This window comes from Capricornis sumatraensis, chromosome 11, assembly GCF_032405125.1.
Source record: "Capricornis sumatraensis isolate serow.1 chromosome 11, serow.2, whole genome shotgun sequence".
NCBI classification, from domain to species: domain Eukaryota; kingdom Metazoa; phylum Chordata; class Mammalia; order Artiodactyla; family Bovidae; genus Capricornis; species Capricornis sumatraensis.
Window position 1 is genome coordinate 54,983,787 of NC_091079.1, and position 24,395 is coordinate 55,008,181.

Below are 24,395 nucleotides of genomic sequence, written 5' to 3' on the forward strand. Positions count from 1 at the left end.
TTGATCCCTGTCTCCTGTACAATGTCATGAACCTCATTCCATATTTCATCAGGCACTCTATCTATCACATCTAGTCCCTTAAATCTATTTCTCACTTCCACTGTATAATCATAAGGGATTTGATTTAGGTCATACCTGAATGGTCTAGTGGTTTTCCCTACTTCAATTTAAGTCTGAATTTGGCAATAAGGAGTTCATGATCTGAGCCACAGTCAGCTCCTAGTCTTGTTTTTGTTGACTGTATAGAGCTTCTCTATCTTTGGCTGCAAAGAATATAATCAATCTGATTTTGGTGTTGACCATCTGGTGATGTCCATGTGTAGAGTCTTCTCTTGTGTTGTTGGAAGAGGGTGTTTGCTATGACCAGTGCATTTTCTTGGCAAAACTCTGTTAGTCTTTGCCCTGTTTTATTCCGTATTCCAAGGCCAAATTTGCCTGTTACTCCAGGTGTTTCTTGACTTCCTACTTTTGCATTCCAGTCCCCTATAATGAAAAGGACATCTTTTTTGGGTGTTAGTTCTAAAAGGTCTTGTAGGTCTTCATAAAATTGTTCAACTTCAGTTTCTTCAGTGTTACTGTTTGGGGCATAGACTTGGATAACTGTGATATTGAAATGGTTTGCCTTGGAGATGAACAGAGATCATTCTGTCGTTTTTGAGATTGCATCCAAGTACTGCATTTCGGACTCTTTTGTTGACCACGATGGCTACTCCATTTCTTCTGAGGGATTCCTGCCCTCAATGTAATGGTCATCTGAGTTAAATTCACCCATTCCAGTCCATTTTAGTTCGCTGATTCCTAGAATGTCAATGTTCACCCTTGCCATCTCTTGTCTGACCACTTCCAATTTGCCTTGGTTCATGGACCTGACATTCCAGGTTCCTATGCAATATTGCTCTTTACAGCATCAAATCTTGCTTCTATCACCAGTTATATCCACAACTGGGTACTGTTTTTGCTTTGACTCCATCCCTTCATTCTTTCTGAAGTTATTTCTCCACTGAATAACTCCACTGAGTTATTTCCCCAGAGCCTGAGGCCAGGGGCGGCAGCTGGGAGGAGCCACCCATGCCCAAGGCCAGGGCCAGTGGCCAGGAGGAGCAACCCGAGGAGTGGTGGCTGTGCAGGTACAGGAGGGCCTAGAGGAGCTATTCCACGTTCAAGGTCAGGAACGGTGGCCGTAAGGAGATACCCCTCGTCCAAGGTAAGGAATAGCAGCTGTGCTTTGCTGGAGCAGCCGTGAAGAGATACCCCACGCCAAGGTAAAAGAAACCTAAGTAAGATGGTAAGTGTTGCAAGAGGGCATCAGAGGGCAGACACACTGAATCCATACTCACAGAAAACTAGTCAATCTAATCACACTAGGACCACAGCCTTGTCTAACTCAATGAAACCAAGCCATGCCTGCGGGGCAACCCAAGATGAGTGGGTCATGGTGGAGAGGCCTGACAGAATGTGGTCCACTGGAGAAGGGAATGGCAAGCCACTTCAGTATTCTTTCCTTGAGAACCCCATGAACAGTAGGAAAAGGCAAAATGATAGGATACCAAAAGAGGAACTCCCCAGGTCATTAGGTGCCCAACACAGAGTAAGCACTCAATATATGTTTGCTAAATTGAATGTGCCTGCTACTGCTGCTAAGTCGCTTCAGTCGTGTCCGACTCTGTGCGATCCCAGGGACGGCAGCCCACCAGGCTCCCCCATCCCTGGGATTCTCCAGGCAAGAACACTGGAGTGGGTTGCCATTTCCTTCTCCAATGCATGAAAGTGAAAAGTGAAAGTGAAGTCGCTCAGTCGTGGCTGACTCTTAGCGACCCCATGGACTGCAGCCCACCAGACTCCTCCATCCATGGGATTTTCCAGGCAAGAGTACTGGAGTGGGGTGCCATTGCTTTCTCTAAAATCATATATTTAAGTCTATTGGTATTTACCTTTATTACTGGATAGACTACAATACCTCAAATGATGTTCTATTTTTAATCTATGGCATTAAAGCTGTAGCAACAGCTTACTATGGGCACTCCATCTCTGTTTATCTGTACTCATATCAGTGTTTGCATGTCTCAGTAATCCCAAAGGTTTCAGTTAGTCTTAGAGATGTATCCAATATTTAACTTTATGAATTGTAAGCTCTCCTGCAAGTTGGAGGCATAGTATCCTTTAGCAGAGTGAAGGGACAAGAGTCAGTTGGCTCGCCTCTTGCTCTGATATACAGAAATAAAGAATATGTTTGTCATATTTGGTTCCTTGCTTAGAGCAGATATTGTATACCAGTTTTACAGCAATAATTAAAGTGCAGAGATCCCCAGGCCACAGTTTGTGTCTTCCTTCCAACACACAGAACATGAGGTATAACCAATTTCTTTTTGGTTCAAGGTTCTAATTCATCAAGATTTGGATTTGGCAGGAATAGCATCACTGAGTGAGTGTTTTCAAAGTCCACAAAGCTTTTGCATTCAAGGAAATGTTACCATGGAGAAAATCCTTCATGCACTGATGGGACTGGTATGATCCTAGAAAAGATTAAACAAGCCAGCACCATATAATTCCACTGTTTACTTATATGCCTCTGAGAATGTTTTCAAAACTGCCATTATCACTGAAGTGTTCATAGTAAGAAAAAGTGCCTAATAAGTGAATGACTTGTTACAGATGTTGTGGTTTAGTTGCTAAGTTGTGTCCGACTCTTTGTGGCCCCATGGACTGCAGCACATCAGGCTCCCCTGTCCTCCACTATTTCCCTGAGTTTGTTCAAATTCATGTCCATTGAGTCAGTGATGCTATCTAACCATCTCATCCTCTGCTACCCACTTCTCCTTTTGCCTTCAATCTTTCCCTGCGTCAGGGTCTTTTCGAATGAGTTGGCTCTTAACACCAGGTGGCCAAAGTACTGAAGCTTCAGCTTCAGCAACAGTCCTTCCAATGAATATTCAGGGTTGATTTCCAATTAGGATTGACTAGTTTGATCTCCTTGCAGTCCAAGGGACTCTCAAGAGTCTTTCTCCAACAGCACATTTCAAAAGCATCAATTCTTCGGTGCTCAGCCTTCTTTATGGTCCAACTCTGACATCCATACATGACTACTGGAAAAACTGTAGCCTTGACGATACAGAACATTGTTGGCAAAGTGATGTCTCTGCTTTTTGATATGTTGTCTAGGTTTGTCATAGCTTTCCTTCAAAGGAGTGCTTTTTAATTTCATGGCTGCAGTTACACTGTAACATGGCAGTGTTACAGATGACCTAATCTGAAACCTTTCAGAATTAATTTATTATAATTTATTTTGAATTTATATGTGAAAGTTAACAATCAACCACCAAATTCACTCTGAACTGGGCATTGGGCTTGGTGACAGGATGATACACTGAACAGGACTACGCCCCCTTGGGGAGCTTGCAAGCAGTGGTGGGGATGGGATTACACTAACAAACCCTAAACTCACATTCTCAGCAATCAGCTTAAGAAACGATGTGTTATCCACCTCATCTCCATTCTTTCTCCTCAGAAGTAATCCCCGCCCTGACTTTCATGTTCTTCTTTCTCTTACTTTGCTGTATTATTTTCCCACATTTATGTTTGAAAACATACTGTTTCTTTATTGCATCATTTTGAAGTTACATAATGTGGAATTAGGTGGTAAAGAATCCACCTGCCATTGCAGGAGAGATGTGGGTTAAATCCCTGGGTTGGGAAGATCCCCTGGAGAAGGAAATGGCAACTCACTCCAGTATTCTTGCCTGGTGGGCTACAGTCCACGGGCTGCAAAGAGTCGGACACAATGAGCAGCTAAGCACACAGGTGGAATTACTTCCTGCACATTTTTTTCCGTGACTTGCTTTTTTCCTCTCAGTATTGAGCTTCTGATATTCCCTCCAGAGGATACATATAAAAAGCGCTCATCCACATTTAGAGTCTGATACCTCACAATTTATTTATAAATGTGTGAGTTATTTCCAGGTTGTTTGTTTTTGTGTTACAAACAATGTTCCTAAGAGCAATCTTGTACATGCTTCCTGGAGCACGCATGCATGAGTTTCTAGGGTTGCCAAATATAAAACAGGGCATTCAATTCAGTTTGAATTTTGGAGAAAAAATTGAACACTTTTTGAATGTAAGTATGCCCCATGCAAAATTGGGATATACTAAGATTTATTGTCAAATCTCTGGAATTTAATTTAACTAGGTGTCCTGTTTTTTTATTTGCTTAATAGAGCAGTCTTAAGGATTTCTTATTCTTAGGAGTGGAATCGCTAGACCATAGGGAATGTACAACTTCAATCTTTGGGGTGCTGTCAAATGTTTTCTAAAATAGCTGAGACAATTTGCCACACATACCACCACCAAGAGAAGATGAGTTCCTATGGATTTATATTCTCACTGTTATGGAATGAATTGTGTCTCCCCAAATCCATGTGTTGAAGTTCTAACAACCAATGTTAAGTGTATTTGGAGATAGCTCCTTTAAGAAACTAATTAATGTTAAATGAGGTCATGTGGGCGGGATCCTAATACAATAAGATTGATGTCCTTAAAAGAGGAGAAAGAGATATCAGAACCCTCTTTCTCTCTATACAGAAGAAAGGCATTTTGAGTAGAGTGGGGATGTATTATTCTAGAGAGAGAAGGAAAAATGAAGAACAACACCATAATCTACCACAGGGGGTGTTCCCTTCTTTTCTGTGTTTTAGAAAACTTTATAAACAATGAAATGATCTTTTTCTTGAATGTATGTTGGTGCCTATCCATAAAAACATCTGGACCTAGTGTTTTCTTTATTAGAGGAATTTTAACTATTAATTCAATTTCTTTAGTGGTTGTATATATTTTCAGATTCTATCTCTTCTTGAAGTTCTTTACTTAAGTCACTTTTTTCTTAGAAACATATAAATTTCATTTACCTTTGCAAAATTATTGGAATAACTTCTCTAATGTTATTCAGTTGTTTTTTAAAACTCTGCTGGATCCATAGCTTCTACCTATGCTTTGTCATTTCTAATGTCATCTGTCTTTTCTTACTTCTCCAGATCATGATGTGTGTGTCTGTGCTCAGTTGTGTCTGACTCTTTGCAACCCCATGGACTGTAGCCCACCAGGTTTTTCTGTCCATAAGATTTTCCAGGCAAGAATGCTGGAGGGGGTTGCCATGCCCTCTCTCAATGGATCTTTCTGAGTTGGGATCGAATCTGCATCTCCTGCACTGGAAGGCAGATTCCTTACCACTGAGCCACCAGGGCTTCCCAGATCACCATAGGTTCATCTACTTTATTAATTTTCAAATAAACAACTTGTAATTATGTTGATTATTTTGAGGTTATTTTTCTCATCACAGTGAATTTTTAGCCTCATTTTCTAAAAACACTTGAAAGACACCCTACAGATGATGAGAAGAAATAATTTCACCTCTGTTCTCTCTGTATATAAAAAATGATGCCCAATTACAGATTAGTGTCCTTTTATGAGCTTTCCAGGTGGTGTTAGGGACTTCCCAGGTGGCACTAGTGGTAAAGAATCCTCCTGCCAATGCAAGAGACACGAGACATGGGTTCAGTCCCTGGGTCAGGATGATCCCCTGGAGAAGGGCATGGCAACCTACTCCAATTCTCTTGCCTAGAGAATTTAATGGACAGAGGAGTCTGGTGGGCTACAGACAAAGAGTTGGACACGACTGAAGTGACTTAGCATGCCCTTTTATGACTATGTCAAGGGTTGGGAAAGTTGTTAGTAGACTTAATGCAAATATTTGTTGTGCAAATTATCTGCAGTATAATCATCTTCCATGCAGCCTGTAATAATCTTGACAAGTTTAGAAAAGTTACTAGGCTAATTAAAAACTCCCAAATGGCCTTTTCTGAAATAAATAGGTACATGTCACAGAGATGTTTCTATTTGTGCTTGGAATTTCATGATAGCCATATATGTTGTAACACATAGAGGTATGCTTTTTATAGTAAATGTCACTTTATATTATTTCAGTGCTACACAGTATGACAAAATGAATGAGGCAGGAATATTTATAGGACTAAGGTTTTTGAGGGTAATGACTCTGAGATTTTAAAACATCTTATTGTGGTACATTAATAGTGATTGTGTCTGCATCATAGACAACATTATAAATCATACAGTTATTACTAAAGAAATTATTTTGAAAAGATTCAAATATTTTATGGTTCTCTGCTTATTATGCATATTTTGTACATTTCAAAGTGTCACAGCTACCCTAAATTATGGCTAACTAGTTCAGTTTCCTTCATTCATTATATAAAACTTAGTTAAGCCATGTGCTATACTGTCCTAGCCTGTTCTCATTATTTTAGATCGAATATTTATATTGAAGGATCTCTTCCTCTTTTTAGTTCCTCAAGTGTATAGTAACTTTAATTAGTATTCTTTAGTTTCGTAAAATGTAGAAGATAAGAGAGGAATACAAATATGCGGAAGTGTCACAACAGTTGATTTTACCTTATACACAGACAGCATGACTTTATTTCTGCTTTGCCTGGCAAATCAGGAGAGATAAGCTATGCTATTGTGAGTATTTTATTTTTAAGAAAATGAAATCAAAGTGAAAGTATACTGCATTATTTTAACTTACTTTATCATTAAAATGTAATTATAATCATCAGTTGATCCATTAAGGATTATCTAATATGTAAATGAGCAATGAAAATAATTCTAAATTTTCTCCTATATGTTAAAATATCTTTCAAAACTCATGGAACTTCTTCCATCTCTACAACACATTGAAAATTATAAAGTTTAGATTCATAAAGTTGTTTGACAAGAAAGTTGGGAAAATAATTTTCCCTACCAAATTAGCACTTTAGTTTCACCAGAAAGAGGGAAAAAATGAGATGGCAAATATGGACATATGAATTTAGGGTCCCTGGAGATTTTCTTTTTTTACTCAAGGTGAACCCTCTTTTTCTAACATTAAGTACACAAATTAGACTCCTGGGGATAAAGCGATACAATATGAGACTTTTCAAAAAGTACATCAGATGGGATCGAAAGAAAATTAGATATTTCAAAGGAAAGATTGGTTAACTTGCAGAAACAGCAATAATTCACTTCTGAACCATTCAAATCTGGTTCTACCCTCACTTTTCGTGTCTACTCGATCTCCAGGTCATCTTCTTGATTACCGCTAGTATCCTCTGAAGGCTTCTCATTCTTCATGGAAGTATTCTCAAGATCCCCTCTCCTCTCCAACTTCCTCATTACTCCCCTCCCTTCCTCACCCTATATATTATCCCTGGGCAATCTTACACATGTTCATGACTTTAATTATAACCTGCTGTTTATGACTTCCAAATTAATAGCGACTCAAATTACTTGCCTGTCTCAGATCCATATGTCCAATGTTGATATTTTCTCTACTCGAACACTCTCCAAAGCAACATGTTCAAGAAGGGATTTATCTTCCCCAGAAGCATACCTATAGCTTACATTCATTACCTTATATAATGGTACCACCATCATCTGCTTACTGAAGCCAGAGACTTGGGAGCTACCCTAAATTTGTCTTTTCCGTTCACTCTGCATTGACTCAATCGTGAATTTCTATCAGTTCTTCCTTTCATACACACCCCGTCCCACCACCATTTTCCTTTGTTGCTCAGTCATGTTCAACTCTTTGCGACCCCATGAACTGCAGCATACCAGGCTTCCCTGTCCTTCACCATCTCCCGGAGCTTGCTCAAACTCATGTCCATTGAGTTAATGATGCCATCTAACCATCTCATTCTCTGTCATCCCCTTCTCCTGCCTTCAATCTTTCCCAGCCTCAGGGTCTTTTCCAGTGAGTCGGCTCTTCACATCAGGTGGCCAAAGTATTGAAGCCTCAGCATCAGTCCCTCCAAGCATATTCAGGACTGATTTCTTTTAGGATTGACATATTTGATCTCCTTGCTGTGCAAGGGACTCTCAAGAGTCTTCAGCATCACAGTTCAAAAGAAGTAATTCTTTGGCATTCAGCCTTCTTCATGGTTCAACTCTCACATCCATACATGATTACTGGAAAAACCATCAATTCAGTTTAGTCACTCAGTCGTATCCAACTCTTTGCAACCCCATGGACTGCAGCATGCCAGGCTTCCCTGTCCATCACCAACTCCTAGAGCCTATTCAAACTCATGTCCATCGCGTCAGTGATGCCATCCAACCATCTCATCCTCTGTTGTCCCCTTCTCCTCCCACTTTCAATCTTTCCTAGAATCAGGGTCTTTTCCAATAGCTTTACTAGAACACCGTAGCTTTGACTATATGGACCTTTGTCGGCAAAGTAATGTCTCTGTTTTTTTAATATTCTATCTAGGATTGTCATTTTCCTACTAACATATTGTGGGCCTGCATCAGTTTTCCCTTATAGAAGAACAAGAACTTCCTCATGGTCTCCCTGCCTCAAATTTTACCCACCCCTAGTCATCCCTTCAGTTCACTGCCAGAGAACTTTTTATAGTGTACGTATGAACCATGTTATGGCCTTAGTGCTAAGTGTTTCAATGGCTCTTTGTCTCATCAAAAGATAAGATGAAAATGCCTTATGAAAGTCTTGCCCCCAAGTCCTCTACTTATCTGCTTGGCCTCATCTCCCACCAGTGTTACCACCTCATGTTCTCATGCAACTCTATGCCTGCTCGTAGAAGACCCTCTTCCTGGACATAATGTCTCCGTATTCTGAATTCCTACCCCAATATTCCTGAAAATTCCTACTCATTCATAACTCTCCTCTCAAAAACTTTCTCCACGAAGCTTCCTAAGATTCTGACAGTCAGTCGTAAGTGCTCCTTCTCCTTTAACACATGTGCTATTTGAGTTTAATAAGATTAAGTGCAGAAAGAATTTGGTGCCAATAAATCATGATAAATCAGATAGTGTCTTCTTACCAATTAGACTGTACAAAGATTCCTGAAGTAGGAGGGATGAGAGCAGGAAGAAAATGAGGGGGAAAGGAGTTTAGATACTGGTCAACTTCTGTGCCATTTGGTCTGGGCTCTGGGAGAGAAGAGGAAAGGGTATAGGGTGGGAAGTGATCACACAAGGTCCAGAGAGATTTGTAGGACCTGATAGCAGCGGAGGCCAGAGCATCTCCCCCAGGAAAGGAGGAGAACAATGGGAGACAAATGACTCTATGGTGTATATCAACAGACAGGGCCACTAGGGTAGAGTACAAACAGGATGATGGCATTGTGTGTCAGACCCACAAGGACAAAAACAGAAGTAGCAAGAAGAGTCACTAGAACTAGGACCCTCATACACAGGAACCAGAAATAATAGATCATGACTCTCATGGACAGTTTACTTAGAGCTAACTAAGATTTACCCTTGGAGTTTCTTGGGTGTCCAAACTTTTCCTCACTTCTGACTCCAAAGGTAAATTGTAACTGATAGCCAGTCATGGTAGTCATAGTGGGTGATGGTGATTCCACTGAGGGTTTGAGGAATAGTTTTGCTCACTGATAGAAGGAGGCCCTTTTGCTACCCCATGGACTGTAGCCTGCCTGGCTCCTCTCTCCATGGGATTCTCCAGGCAAGAATACTTGAGTGGGATGCCATGTCTTTCTCCAGGGGATTGTCCCAATCCAGGGATTGAACCCAGGTCTCCTGCATGGCAAGCAGATTCTTTAACATCTGAACCAGTAGGCAAGGCCAGAATCTGCCTACAAAGCAGGAGGCACAGGAAATGCCAGTTCAATCCCTGGGTAAGGACAATCCCCTGGAGAAGGGCATGGCAACCCACTCTAGTATTCTTGCCTGGAGAATTCCATGTTCAGAGGAGCCTGGCGAGCTATAGTCCATGGGATTGCAAAGAGTCAGACAGAGCTAAGCATTTTACTTTTTTTTTTACTTCTGAGTTACCTGGTAAGTCCTGAGCACACACACACACAGAAGGAGGCCCAGGGACAGACAGTCTCTTTCTGTCTCTGAATGTTGCTGTCTCCTGATTATCTCTGCAATCACTGCTGCCATCTTATAGCACTGAGGCAAGACAGCCTGAGAGAAAGCTAACACAGGGAGGAGGCAGAGAAAATGATGCAAAACGCAGGGCCTTTATGATATTCAGCCACTGTGTCAACTCTGAAACCTGACCTCTCATTAGGTGAGGTAATATATTTTTATTTATTATTTAAATCACTGTAAGTCAGAATTTTCTGTTATTTGAAATCAAAGACATTCTACTGATACAATTTTCTTACACCTCAAAAATCCTAGACCTTTCTTTAAAAAAAAAGGCATGATTCTTCCTCTTGGCTCAATTGCAGGAGTTTCACTATCAATGGTATATCCTTTGTCAGCCATTACATGCAGAAATGTTTCAGTGAAGCATCAAATAATGGCTGAAAGGGAGGCCACGATGGAGTTTATAGTACATTTAACTAGGTATTTTTTAAAATTAATTTTATTGGGGTATAGTTGACTGGTATTAATTTCTGTACAGCAAAGTGAATCAGCTATATGTATACATATATCTCTTCTTTGTTGGATTTTCTTCCCATTTAGGTCACCACAGAGCACTGAATAGAGTTCCCTGAGCTACACAGTAGGTTCTCATTAGTTATGTATTTTATACACAGCATCAATAGTGTATATATATATCAATCACAATCTCCCAGTTCATCCTTGGTATCCATACATTTGGCCTTTCCCCCCTTGGTATCCATGCATTTGTTCTCTATTCTGTGTCTTTAATTCTGCTTTGCAAATAAGATCATCTATACCATTTTTCTGGTGGCTCAGATGGTAAAGTGTCTGCCTGTAATGTGGGAGACCTGGATTCGATCCCTGGGTTAGGAAGATCCCCTGGAGAAGGAAATGGCAACCCACTCCAGTACTCTTGCCTGGAAAACTGCATGGATGGAGAAGCCTGGTAGGCTACAGTCACAAAGAGTCAGACACGACTGAGTGACTTCACTTTCACCTATAGCATTTTTTTAGATTCCACATATATGCATTAGCATATGATATTTGTTTTTCTCTTTCTGACTTACTTTACCCTATTTGACAGTCTCTAGGTCCATTGACATCTCTACAAATGACCCAATTTTGTTCCTTTTTATGACTGAGTAATATTTCATTGTACGTATGTATCACATCTTCTTTATCCATTCTCTGTTGATGGACATTTAGGTTGCTTCCATGTTCTGGCTATAGTAAATAGTGCTGCAATGAACATTGGGGCACATGTATCTTTTTAAATTATGCTTTTCTCTGGGTATCTGCCCAGGAGTGGGATTGCTGGGTCATATGGTAGTTCATATGGTTGCTTTTTTAAGGAACTTTATATAAATACATTCAACTGAGGGTTGCGAAGACAGTACACACCCACTGAAAGATTTTACAGGGCGAAGAACTGAGACTCTTTGGTTGAGGGTGGAGAGCTCAGTCTGCAAGGCTAGTTTTCATCATCTGAAAGCACAGGAGAGTAGTCAGCACAAGGAAGATATACATGAATGTTTCCATAAGAAAATATCTCAGGGAGAGAGATTATTCATTAACAATACTGTATAGCTATAAAATTAATCAGTGCTCCACAGGTAGCATCAAACGGGTACCTAATCAGTATGGTTTTGTGGTCTCTGTTTTGCAGAAACTAGAAGCCTGAAAACGGAAGAGAAGGTGGACAGGGAGTTACACAGGTTGGTGTGCATGTGAGGGGGAAGAATCTAAGACAGGGAAGGAGGAAAGGTGGAAGCAGAAGGCAGGAAAGTTAAGTTTTGAGGAATCTAGGGTGGCGCTGATTGAAGTTTAGATCCATCTAAATATGAAATTGGTTGAGGAGGGAAGAAAGTGAAGGGAGAATAGAGTGACAGTCTGAAATAATTAGGACAGTTTGAGTAGATGTAATAGGGACAAAGAAATGGGAGAGAGAATGGACCAGAAGTGATGGTTCAGACTCTGATATGAAAGACATGGATCAAGAGGTCAAAGGCTAAGGCGGAACTAAGATGACTGAGTGAGCATAAAGAACAGAGGTCAGTAAAGGATGGGGAAGAGTTACCGAGAATCATGTGCTAGCCCGTCATCTATGTGGATGGAAAGAGGAAGACAATTTCATGAAATTGCATATTCATTCGTTATTGTCCAGATATTCCACATCAGAGATTAAAGCTGCATTTAATGAAGATATTCAGCATAACACTAATCATCTCCTTTTCTTATGAATACACAAAGATACAGTCCAAAGAGTTACAGACATTAAGGTATCTGCCATCAGTTCAGTCACCCAGGTGTGTCCAACTCTTTGTGATGCCATGGACTGCAGCATGCCAGGCTTCCCTGTCCATCACCAACTCCCAGAGCTTGCCCAAACTCATGTCCATTGAGCTGGTGATGCCATCCAACCATCTCACCCTCTGTCATCCCCTTCTCCTCCTGCATTCAATCTTTCCCAGCAGCAGAATATTTTCCAGTGAGACAGTTCATCGTGTCAGGTGGCCAAAGTATTGCAGCTTCAGCTTTAGCATCAGTCCTTCCAATGAATATTCAGGACTGATTTCCTTTACGACTGACTTGTTTGATCTGCCTGCAGTCCATGGGACACTCAAGAGAGTTCTCCAACACCACAGATCAAAAGCATCAATTTTTTGGCACTCAGCTTTCTTTATGGTCCAACTCTCACATCCATACATGACTACTGGAAAAACTATAGATCACTGGATCATTGAAAAAGAAAGAGAGTTCCAGAAAAACATCTACTTCTGCTTTATTGACTATGCCAAAGCCTTTGACTGTGTGGATCACAACAAACTGTGGAAAACACTCAACGAGATGGGAATACCAGACTGCCTGATTTGCTTCCTAAGAAAACTGTATGCAGGTCAAGAAGCAACAGTTGGAACCAGACATGGAACAACAGACTGGTTCCAAATTGGGAAAGGAGTACGTCAAGGCCGTATATTGTCACTCTGCTTATTTAACTTACATGCAGAGTACATCATGTGAAATGCCAGGCTGGATGAAGCACAAGCTGCAATCAAGATTACAGGGAGAAATATCAATAGCTTCAGATATGAAGATGACACCACCCTTATGGCAGAAAGCAAAGAGGAACTAAAAAGCCTCTTGATGAAAGTGAAAGAGGAGAGTGAAAGGGCTGGCTTAAAACTCGACATTCAAAAAACAAAGATCATGGCATCTGGTCCCATCACTTAATGACAAATAGATGGGGAAACAATGGAAACAGTGACAGACTTTATTTTCCTGGGCTCCAAAATCACTGCAGATGGTGACTGCAGTCATGAAATTAAAAGACACTTGCTCCTTGGAAGAAAAACTATGACCAACCTAGACAGCATATTAAAAAGCAGAAACATTACTTTGCTAACAGAGTGCATCTAGTCAAAGTTATGGTTTTTCCAGTAGTCATATAAGGTATCTGCCGTCAGTCAGTTCACTTGCTCAGTCATGTCCGACTCTTTGCGACCCCATGAATTGCAGCACGCCAGGCCTCCCTGTCCATCACCATCTCCCGGAGTTAACTCAAACTCATGTCTATCGAGGCAGTGATGCCATCCAGCCATCTCATCCTCGGTCGTCCCCTTTTCCTCCTGTCCCCAATCTCTCCCAGCATCAGAGTCTTTTCCAATGAGTCAACTCTTCACATGAGGTGGCCAAAGCAGTGGTGTTTCAGCCTCAGCATCGTTTCCTCCAAAGAAATCTCAGGGTTGATCTCCTTCAGAATGGACTGGTTGGATCTCCTTGCAGTCCAAGGGACTCTCAAGAGTCTTCTCCAACACCACAGTTCAAAAGCATCAATTCTTCGGCATTCAGCTTTCTTCACAGTCCAACTCTCACATCCATACATGACTACTGGAAAAACCATAGCCTTGACTAGACGGACATTTGTTGGCAAAGTAATGCCTCTGCTTTTGAATATGCTGTCTAGGTTGGTCATAACTTTTCTTCCAAGGAGTGAGCGTCTTTTCATTTCATGGCTGCAGTCACCATCTGCAGTGATTTTGGACCCCCCAAAAATAGTCTGACACTGTTTCCACTGTTTCTCCATTTATTTCCCATGAAGTGATGGGACCAGATGCCATGATCTCCATTTTCTGAATGTTGAGCTTTAAGCCAACTTTTTCGCTCTCTTTCACTTTCATCAAGAGGCTTTTGAGTTGCTCTTCACTTTCTTCCATAAGGGTGATGTCATCTGCATATCTGAGGTGATTGATATTTCTCCGGGCAATCTTGATTCCAGCTTGTGCTTCTTCCAGCCCAGCGTTTCTCATGATGTACTCTCCATAGAAGTTAAATAAGCAGGGTGACAATATACAGCCTTGACGTACTCCTTTTTCTATTTGGAACCAGTCTGCTGTTCCATGTCCAGTTCTAACTGTTGCCTCCTGACCTGCATATAGGTTTCTCAAGGGGCAGGTCAGGTGGTCTGGTATTCCCATTTCTTTCAGAATTTTCCACAGGTTATTGTGCTCAGTCAAAGGCTTTGGCATAGTCAATAAAGCAGAAATAGATGTTTTTCTGGAACTCTCTTGCTTTTTCGATGATCCAGCGGATATTGGCAATTTGATCTCTGGTTCCTCTGCCTTTTCTAAAACCAGCTTGAACATCTGGACATCTTAGTCTGTTTCAAAATGAAATCACTATTCACACTGTCTTGCCAAGCCATTCCTAAAGAAAAACTTCCAGACTTGCTGAGAAGGGCATTTGATTAATTCTGTACATAAGCAGCAATACTCATTTTTAAAAATTTCCTTTTCAATTACTGATCTCATATTTTATGACAACTTTATGCTCTGCTTACCAAGAAAGTCTGAGATGAAAAAATTAACCAACATTGTCTCTGGTTTTCATTGTTTTCTTTCTTGTGCTGAATAGTCCTTTTTGTGGTTGGTGGTGTTCATTTGTGTTTATCTTCGTTTGCTTCCTTGAAGGCTAAGCGTTTGGATCCCAGAGGAGGTTCAGCTTCATCCTCTAGACACAGACTTTGCAGCCTCCTAGGCGTCATCAGACACCTCCCTCGAAGACCCAGAATGAGACCACTGAACCACATGCCCAGTACATTCTCTAACACCTACTTGGAACTGAGGTCATTGTTTCAACACTTTTCTTTGGAAATGAATAATAGTTTATGTAATAAGGAATGATGAAAGAACTTGAAGCTTGAGATCCAATGGCACTCATATTACTTTCTAATTACGCTTCCTAGAGAAAGTTACGTAACCTCTCCATGCCTCAATTTTCTGTCTGTAGAAAGAGGGTGATAATGCGGCTCATCATTCACAAATGTTATAAGGATAAAGTGAAATAACACATTATGCTATCTGATAAAAATAAATTCTCAATAAATAGTAACTTTATCCTCTAGCTTTCTTCAAATCAGTAAAGATTCAATTTTTTAAGCAATGGAAAGTCTTCATTGGGGTCTTCTGTTCCACTTTGCTTATGCCTCAATAGCTCCTGGGGAACAGAAAATTTCTTTCTAACAGACCTCTAATACTAGCTTTAATGTTTGATTTAGACACCCACCATCCAGTTTTCCCTCTGACTTTCTGAAAGAGATATTCTTTGTTTTCCTCAAATAAGCCATTAAAGTCACCCTTATGATGATTTGTTAAAGTTCCACTAAGGAGACATAAACAGGCACAATGCACCAGATAGCAAAGAGTTTTCTAACACACCATCAATTGACACTACTTCAAATGACATGCATGTTAATTAATAGTGAACTTACAAATAAAACCACTTTTCTGTTTCCCAGATTTTTTACATACAATATGAACGATCACTTTTAAAAGTTTTCCATACAGTGTTGATGATGCTTTTTTTCCTCTTTAATCTCCTTCCCTTAGCAGCAGAGGCATTCCAACTGTTGTCACCCATAATTATCATGAAGTGACAATTGCTGCCTCTTACAGTGGAAAGAAAAACATTGGAATAAAAGTTAAGAGACTTGATTTTAGCCCCAGCTCTGCTATCAACCAGCTGGGAGAAGTTGAACTAGCTCACTAAATGTTCTATTGCATTCAGTGATTAGAACAGAATCACTCTTCCCAAATAGTCTTGAGTATAACGTTAACATTCTGTTAATTAAGAAAAAGAGAAAGTGTTCCACACCAGATTAATCAGAGTAAAATGTTTCTTAATGGCAGAATTTTTCAGGGCCTTTAGGGTGCTAATGAATATGATAACTCTAGGAAAATGTGTATGCTGGACCTCTCAAAGTTTTGAATCTGGAATTACATTTTCCTGATATTGTTGTTGTTTAGTCGCTAATTCGTGTGCCACTCTTTTGCGACCCTCAGGACCGTACCTCAGCAAGTTCCTCTGTCCGTGAGATTTCCGAGGCAAGAAGACTGGACTGGGTTGCCGTTTTCTTCTCCAGGGGACCTTCTTGACTGAGGTATCAAACCTGCATCTCCTGCATGAGCAGGTGGATTCTTTACCACTGAGCCACCTGGGAAGCCCTTCCTGATGTTACTGTTGCAGAAAACAATTTAGGAAACTCTTCACAGGGTAGTGTCTGAAGCCCTTCACTGTTTCAAAATTCTGACTACTTACTAACTGATGTTTAAATAATGTTGAACTAGTTCTTGCTACATACCTGACAGTGTGATTGCACTGGAGATAATGAGATAAAAGAAATATTTTCTAAATATTCTTTTCTTGCAAAGATTTCATGATCAAGTTAAGAAGAAACCTGATACCAGAGTTACACAAATCCAAATCACTTGCTAATTTTATTCATATCGCTTCCCCACACCCATCTTTAATGGTATCAAAATATCATCTAGAGTTCAACTATGACGTAAGTGTATAGTGGGATGGGGAGTCAGTCTCTTTGGTGACAGTGAGAGTTGTTTATATCAACAGAGGAAACCCTTCTGCTCACTCTCACTGGCTGTCCTAGGGAAGATGCTTAACCTCTACCCTTCATTTTTATTTTCAATATTTTATTGATTTCTTTACTTATTTGCCTGTCTCGGGTCTCAGGTGCGGCGCACAGGGTCCTTGTTGCAGTGCTTCGGCTTCTCTCTAGCTGTGGAGTGAGTGCTCTAGAACGCTCAAGCTCAGTAGTTATGGAGCCCTCACTCCACAACTAGAGAGGAGCCGAAGCACTGCAACAAAGACCCTGTGCACCACAGCTGAGACCCGAGACAGGCAAACAAATAAATAAAACATTTAGAATAAAAATGAAGGGCAGAGGTTAAGCATCTTTTCTAGGACAGCTTCGTTGCTCCATGGTATGCAGGATCTTAGTCCCCTTACCAGGAATCAAACCCATGTCTCCTGCACTGGAAGGCAGATTCTTAACCACTGGACCACTAGGGAAGTCCCAACTCTTCATTTTAATCATCTCTACAGGGAGATGTTTACTGCAAGGGATTTAATATCCCCATACCTAAAGAGTTCTTGTAAAATCAGCAAGGAAAATACAAATATCTCATTGGGGGAAAAAATAGAGAGAGGACATGCGAATTAAAAATCTACAAAGATAAAGTAAACCTTAAAATGCAACACTCACACATACTCCATCCCTGAAAACAAACAACAACAACCACCAAAAGAAAAAAAAAAACAACATCTAGAACAAAATTGTTGTCCTCCAAATCTGACAGTTTCAGACAAGCAGTTACAAAACACTATGGCATTGCTAAAATTGAAAGCTCCAAGGGTCTCAGTGGAGCACATAGAAGTTGTCTCTCTCCAGGTCACACCCACAAAGAGACACACAGAGCAGAACCACTCCAGCCAGCCAGCAGACAGGCAGCCGAAGCAGAGTGTTTCCAAGAAATCTGTGCATAATGCATGTTTACGGTTGGAGACCACTGAGCTCTGAAGCAGTGTTTTCTACGGTAGTAGCTGGCTGACATTGAAGTGCTTGTTCCAATGGAGGTGGAGCAAAAGTGACAGCTCCCCTGAGCCCAAAGCTGGATTATAACCATTCGCTCTGAGATCCTCATGCTGGGAGATCAGAGGCGATTATGCTGACCAGTTATAATCAGCCCTGAGAGTTGACAAGCTAAGGGCCCTGCTTTGTAATGGAACCAGGGAGGAATATGCCAGAGGCATGGCAGATTCACCAAAACATCTCCTGGTACTTCTATTTGCATAATAACAACTGCCAGGACCACAGCCTGTAAAGTTAAGATAACCAAAGGCTCAGAGCCCTTAGGGATTAAGGTTCCTGTTCTTCCACTGGGCAAGCAAACTAAACCAGAGTGGCCTATGGAGTGAAAAACAAAGAAATTACAGAGTAGATGGAGGGAGATAATGGACTATAACTATAGCTACTCCGGGCCAAAAGTAAAAGTAGGGACTGTAGTTCCTCCAACTAACCCTTCTGTTCTAAGCCCTTTTTTTAAAAGAAGGATTCTGACCTTCTTAAAGAGCCAACAAAGGTCCATATAGTCAAGGTTATGGTTTTTCCAGTAGTCATGTATGAATGTGAGCTGGATCACAAAGAAGGCTGAACACCAAAGAACTGATGTTTTCAAACTGTGGTGCTAGAGAGGACTCTTGAAAGTCCCTTGGACAGCAAGGAGATCAAACCAGTCAACATTAAAGGAAATCAACCCTGAATATTCATGGGAAGGACTGATGCTGAAGCTGAAGCTCCAATAGTTTGACTACCTGATGAGAAGAGCCAACTCATTAGAAAAGACCCCGATGCTGGGAAAGATTGAAGGCAGGAGGAGAAGGGGACGACAGAGGATGAGATGGTTGGATGGCATCACTGACTCAATGGACATGAGTTTGAGTAAGCTCTGGGAGTTGGTGATGGACAGGGAAGCCTGGCATGCTGCAGTCCATGGGGCAACAAAGAGTCAGACATGACTGATTGACTAGACAACAACAAAGAGTCAGGAATAGATGGGAATTAAAGTGATGCAGGAAAGGATAAAAGGATCTAACTCGTGGGAGAAGTGAATTGAACAGAAGAAAGAAGGAAAGGAAAGAAGGAAGGATGGTGTAATGGATTAAACAATACCCCTCATCAAAAGATATGTCCAAATTCCAACACCTGGACCTATGAATATGACTCTGTTTGGAAACAGATTCTTTGCAGATGTAATTAAGTAACTAAGTTGAAAATCTTGGGATCCAGACTTAGGTCCACCCTAAATCCAATGACTGGTGTCTTTATTAGAGAAAGGAGAGAGTGCTGAGACACAGACACACTGCAGAAGAGACTGGAGACAGAGGAAGAGCCTGGAGTGATGCTGTGGCAAGTCAGGGAGACACCTGAAGCTGAAGGTGCAGAAAAGGAGCCTTTTCTCAAGCTTCTTGGGCTTCGCAGGTGGCACTAGTGGTGAAGAACCCACCTGCCAATGCAGGGCACGCAAGAGACACAGGTTCAGTCCCTGGTTTGGGAAGATCCCTTAGAGGAGGGCATGGCAACTTACTCTAGTATTCTTGCCTGGAGAATCCCATGGACAGAGGAGCCTGGCAGGCTACAGCCCATAGGGTTGAAAAGAATCAGACATGACTGAAGTCACCTAGCACTCACTCACTCAAGCGTCTGGAGGGAGTGTGGCCCTGTGGACACTTGGATTTTATAGAGTGCTGACCTCTGAAACGGCAAGAAGATGACTTCTTGTTGTTGACGCCTATGCAGCGGACCTAGGAACCTAATATAGGGGGAAAGAAGACAGACAAGTAAGAATCGCCAATATTTGCAAATGGATTCTTCTTTGATACACTGATTTATAAGATGAGGGGGTGTCAGTGATCACTGTGATTCCTTCTACCTCCAAACATTCATGAGTCTATAGGGCTCTTCCACTAAGGTATCATCTACTGGGAGTTCCCTGATGTAGTCCATGCTTTCACTGCCAGGGGCCTGGGTTTGATCGCTTGTCCGGGAACTAAGATCCCAAAAGCCAAGAGACATGGCAAATAAATAAATGAAGTAAAAATAAGATGTCATCTACTGTATTTTGAATGAACTAATTCATTGAAATGAATGAATTTGAATGAACATGAGCGAGATGGAATTCTGAAGAGCTGCCTTGCAATACTGCACCAATGCTCCCCTGAAGAACAGGCTGGGGATATTCACTGAATAAATCTTCCCTCCACTGATGGAGGAAATAAGACAGTTTCCTTTGTACTGTTCTGTGAAGTACATGTGGGAAAATTGCCCTGTGAGAATTCAGTGAAGACTGATTCTAAACACTTAACACAAATTTTAAATACGTATAATAAGGGAGATAGATTTTATTTTAGTCTTAATGCAGCCAAAAAGAAGAAAATAGAAAATACCAATGAATGTAATTCGGGAATAAAATATAGACAGAAATAAACCTAATAAGCAAATTAGCCTCGAGCTCTAACATTAGGTTTCAGTTCTACAGGTGAAATAATTTGTGGGAAAAAAATCACTTTTACTCACTTTAGTTCTCAATTTTGTTGATCACTTAGGAAAGTTGGAGGTAAAAAAATATATTGCTTCTTAAACAGAGATATACAGTGAACAGGTTGAGGATTTGCATCATAGAACTTCAGCTGTAGAGAAAAATCATACAGATGTTCTGGTGCTTTTTGAACATAGATATTTGTGAGTAATACAGATTCAACGGTGGCTCAGATGATAATCTGCCTGCACTGGGGGAGACTTGAGTTCAGTCCCTGGGTTGGAAAGATCCCGTGGAGGAGGTGATATCAACCCACTCCAGTACTCTTGCCTGGAGAATCCAAAAGACAGAGGAGCCTGGCAAGCTACAGTCCATAGGGTCGCAAAGAGTCGGGCACTACCGAGGCAGTAACACTTCTTGCTTTCGCAAACTCTTGCTCGTAGGTGATTTTACCCACTGCACACTTTTGCTATCCACAGTCACTCGTTGGTGAGCTCATTTAGTTTCATGACTTTAAATACCACCTTACTGCCAGCTACTCCCAAATTTATGCCTCCAGCCCAGACTTGTCTCCTGGACACCAGACTCATACATCCAACAGCCATTTGACATGTCCATGTACGTGCTAAATAAATGTCTCAAACTTAACATGTCCCAACTCCTGATCTCCTCAAGCAATTTCCCCTTTCTCCAGTTTCATCAAGTGACATCTGCATTCTTGTCACCGTCTTTCCTCTTGCAGAACACACCCAGCCCTTCAGGAAATTCAGTTGTCACTCTCTTCAGAATACATCCAGATTCTGTTCACTTCCGTAGCTTCCACCCTCAGCTGATTCCATCATCTTGACCTGGATCTTCCAGTAGTATTCTAACTGATATTTCTTCTTCTGCCTTTGGTCTTCTGCAATTGAATTCTCAAATAGCTGTAGGAAATAGCGTTTTAAAAATGAATTTAAGGAACCCTCCTACACTGTAGTTGGGACTATAAACTGGTGCAGTCACTATGGAGTACAGTATGGAGGTTCCTTAAAAACCTAAAAATAGTTACCATATGGCCCTATAATCCCAGTCCTGGGCATATATCCAGAGAAAACTCTGATTTGAAAAGATACATGCATGCCAATATTCATAGCAGCACTATTTGCAACAGCCAAGACATGGAAGCAACCTAAATGTCCATTAACAGGTGAATGGACAAAGAAGATGTGGTATATATATATATATATATATATATATATATATATATACACACACACACAATGGAATACCACTCAATTATAAAAAATGAAATAATGCCATTTGCAGCAACACAGACTGACCTAAAGATTATCATATTAAGTCAGACAAAGAAAGGCAAATATCATATGGTATCACTTACATGTCAAATCTAAAAAATAGCTGATATAAGTGAACTTATTTATGAAACAGAAATAGACTCACAAACATAGAAAACAAACTTATGGTCACCAAAGGGGAGAGTGGAGGGTAGGGGAAGAGATAAATTAGGAGTTTATGATGAACATATTCACACTACTATATATAAAACAGACAAATAGCAAGGTCTTACTGTATAGCACACAAAATTATATTCACTATCTTGTAATATATATATGGATAACAGAATCACTTTGCTATACACCTGAAACTAACATAACATTGTAAATTAACTATACTTCAATTTTTAAAAGATTTTTAAAAACTTAAGCTAAGTCATGTAATTTCTTTGCTCAAAATCCTGCGATTTCTTTCCTTGTCATTCAGAGTAAAAGGCTCCCAATTACCCACTTCCCTGAGCTTGCCTACTACTGTGCTGTGTGCTGTATGCAGTCATATCCGACTCTGTAGGACCCCATGGACTGTAGCTCACAAGGCTCCTCTGTCCATGAAATTCTCTAGACAAGAATACTGGAGTGGGTTGCCCTTTCCTATTGCAGGATATCTTCCCAACCCGGAAACTGAACCTGCATCTTTTGCGTCTCTTGCATTGGCAGGCGGATTCTTTACCACTAGCAGCACCTGGGAAGCCCAGGTGCCAGGCTGCCTGCTCCTCCTGGTCCCCATCACCTCCTCTCCAGCTACACTGGCCTTCTTGGTCTCTATGAGCACAGCAGGGAGGGCTCACATCAAGGCTTTTGCTGCCGCTGTTCCCTCACCTGGAATGTTTTTTTCCAAATTCCCTCATGGCTAGCTGCCTCCACCTCCTGCTGACTTGGGCTCAGATGTCACCTTCTCACTGAGACCTTCCTTGACCACCTCTGTTTATCTGGATCTTCCAAGAAGCAGACACGAAAAAGAAGTCAGATGTGGAGGGATTTTATTAGGGGAAACTCCTCTTAGACACATTTTGGTAGACATCTTGAAAAGGCTAAGAGAACCATCAGATTGTGATGTAAGTCTGAATGCCAGGGAAGGTGGAAGGAAGTTGGGGTGCCTGAGACTGTGCAGTCTGTGGGGTAGAGGCTTTTGCAGCATCTTCTAGCAAAACTGAGGGATTAGTTTTTATGATGAAAGAGTGGGCTACCTAGGCAAGCCCACAGAGTCTGCGAGGAGGGGTGTGGGCATCCATTAAGACATCCCCATTCCATGTTTCAGGATCCCTTGACTTTGCAAAGTAGACTTGCATTGACTGATTTCAAACATCCCTGCAACTCTAACAATTAGATCTTCAGCCTGTGAGTGCCCTGCCACTGTAGACATAAAAGCCTCTTTATAAGCCATGAGACTGTCATATTTGTTGACAGCCCCATTTTTTTCATTTTCCTTCTGTAAAGTGTGAACACAGTTTAGCAGTAACTGACTAATTCTGATGTCTTTATAGGCAATTCTCCCCTGATTTTTCGTAATGCCCATATATTACACCTGCCACAGCATTCTCATCTCTAGATCATCCCCAGTGAAATCTTTAGGATTGGAGATGATATCACATGTCAGGGAGTTTGGTGTCCCTCCTACCAACCAGCACAGCATCCTCTCCATCTGCTGCTGGGTGGCGGGTGAGCCAAGCCCAGATGCCCATTCCTACCTGCCTGTCTCCACTGGTGTACCACTTTTGTGAGTTCAGGTCTTCCAAGAGGCAGATATCAAGATGGGATTCAGTGTGCATGGACTTTATTAGGGAAAATCCCTTTCATGTAGCCTTACCCAAGTGAAGGGGAGAGGAAAAGAAGGTTGGGTGACAGAGTCCTAGAAAGCCATGCACTATCTAAGGAAGGTTCCAAAAAACCCTCAGGGAGTCTGCCGGGGTCCAGCCCCGGTGGATCCAGGGAGTTCGAAGGGTGGACGGAGTTGGCAAAGAAAGATTTATTTAATTAGCAATATAAGATTAGATTAGGAAAGGATAGTGTAGTAGGAAAATTAGTGGAGAAAAGAGGCTGAATAACTTGGTTTACGTGGAGAACTAATAAAACCTCAAGACAAGAGGTTTGCACCATCTACATTAGGCCACCAGCACCCATTTGAATAGTGGAGGGTGCCCTGGCTTGGGCTCCCTTTCTCGTGGGTCTTTGAACCCAGGGCAAGTAAGTAGACATGGCGAGCCTCCAAGCCCCAGATGGGAATTCAGCCAGAAAATAACGAAGACATGGGTAGACCAAGCTGCTTCAGTGAGCAAGGCCCCAATAACTTTATTTTTTAAAAGGACTTTTGTACCTTTCCCACCAACAATGTTGTGTACATTATCTTCTGCCCTTGGAGGCCTGTGAAACATTTTAAGACCCTCTTTTGAAAAAGGCTGCTCAACCAGAAAACTTATTTTCCCTTGAAGTGTTTTTTCTTCATATTTCTGATCTATGTCAGCCTCAGAAAGTATCAAATGAAGTTACATTTTCACGAAGCAAAGGTGCAATAAGTTACAACAAAGAAAGAACCAATTACCTCAAAAGTCTGATGTGGTCAGTTTCAAGGCTACGCTTGTTTTTTCTTTCATTCTAACTATGTTAACGAATGTGCTCCCAGGTGCACAGTGGATAAGAGATATGGGAACTTAATGGCACCCAGGACTCTTGCCTGGAAAATCCCATGGACGGAGGAGCCTGGAAGGCTGCAGTCCATGGGGTCGCTGAGGGTCTGACACGACTGAGCAAC